We start from the raw sequence: 1,756 nt of genomic DNA, 5'->3' as shown, positions 1-1,756 counted from the left end.
GAGAGAGAGAGAGAGAGAGAGAGAGAGAGAGAGAGAGAGAGAGAGAGAGAGTGAGGGAGAGAGAGGAGAGAGAGACTTGTACACAGAATCAGATCCAAGATTTGACCACTGAGGTATGTCCCTATATCGTTAGGCTTTATGAATCTTGAATTTTTAGGCTACATAGCTTTTGAAATAAAGAAGGCTATCGTTTAAAGAACAAATACAAAACCAGGCAGGGTAGTCAGTGCCTGGAATCTCAGCACTGGGAAGTAGAGACAGGAAGATCACGAGTTCATCATTGGCTATATCTTGAGCACAGAGTCAGCCTAGACTACATGAGACTCTGTCTCAAAGAGAGAAAGAGAACAAGTTTTGAAGGATAATAATATCCTAATAGAGATAGTTACAAATGATTTGAACAGATTAAATCATACAAGTATTTCCATGGGAAATGGGGAAATTCTTAATTCAGTTAAAATAGTCTATTAGGATTTTCCAGAGAAGTGGAAGAGAGAGAATGGGCAGGTAGATGAGAAGGGACCTTCACTAGGGTGATTGGCATGACTGTAGAATGGAAAGTCCCTCAACAAGCCCTCTGTAAGCTGGAGACCCAAGGTTGCCAGTAGTGTGATCCAGACCCAGGGAACATGGTAATTCTCTGTCAAGAGTCCTAAGAAAAACCCTGAGAAACCATGAGGGAGGGGGTGGAAGGTCAGGAAAGAGGTAAATTTGCCTTTCCTTTGCCCTGTAGTTTCCCTGCAGTCCCAGCCAGGTGGTGGTGCCTGTGACCTGGAAGGCAGGTCTTCCTTACACAGTCTGCTCTTTGTACGTCAGCCTTTTTCAGAGACATTCTTGTTGACAGATGCAGCAGTAACGCTCCACTAACTCTGGTCCAGATGCCACCTAAGCTAACTATCACAGCTTGTGTATACTCCTAGCTGCTAATTTAGTTGTGTTTTTATGAGCACTTGAGGGTCGTGACTATCAGGCTGGGTGTGAATTTGTCTCCTTACTCTACCATTCACACCGTGTGCAGTCTTAGGTGAGACCACATCTGTTCTTTGAGGTGGAGATTTAAAAACAACCCATAACTATGGCTGTTGCCTGCTACATCTGTTAAAGCAAATTGGTACATTGCTATCAAAAAGATGCTGCTGGTGACCCTGAGAGTGGGAGTAACCCTTTTGAATCAGTTTTAATGGCCATGAAGATGCTCATACCTGGCCAATTCCGTATTGAGACTATACTTCTCAAATCCTACTGTTTCAGACAGAGCTAGGTGCTCAGCATACGGTAGTATATGAGATGCTAATCACCAAATTAATGATGGTAGAAAAACTGGGAGTAACCTATGATTCTGAGTGGTGATATAATTAAGTAACCATAATCATAACTGTGACATTTTATAAAGCCATTAAAATTAAAGCTTGTTTATAGTAGTAAAATATAGTAGCTGGAGAGATGGCTCAGCAGTTAAGCATACTGGCTTGCAGAAGACTCAGGTTTGATTCTAAGTACCCACCTGGCTGCTCACAACTTCCTGTAAACAACAGTCAGAAAGATCAAAAGGTATAGAGACCCAAGAAACAGCTAATCACATTTGACTCTGTGTGTGTGTGTGTGTGTGTGTGTGTGTGTGTGTGTATGTATGTATAGAGGGCATGCGTGTGTGTGTATGTATGTATGTATAGAGGGCATGCGTGTGTGTGTGTATGTATGTATGTATAGAGGGCATGCCTGTGTGTGTGTGTGTATGTATGTATAGAGGGCATGC

General features: G+C 42.5%; 1 protein-coding gene across 1 annotated transcript in view; it reads left to right on the top strand.

Annotated features, from left to right (window-relative positions):
- The window catches only part of Dusp11 (dual specificity phosphatase 11), an 18,443-nt gene that overhangs the window by 11,951 nt on the left and 4,736 nt on the right, over positions 1–1,756 (top strand). The gene's annotated exons all lie outside the window — the stretch shown is intronic.

This window comes from Microtus ochrogaster (genome assembly GCF_000317375.1).
Source record: "Microtus ochrogaster isolate Prairie Vole_2 chromosome 14 unlocalized genomic scaffold, MicOch1.0 chr14_random_3, whole genome shotgun sequence".
Classification (NCBI taxonomy): Eukaryota; Metazoa; Chordata; class Mammalia; order Rodentia; family Cricetidae; genus Microtus; species Microtus ochrogaster.
This window is presented reverse-complemented; position numbering and strand designations above follow the sequence as displayed.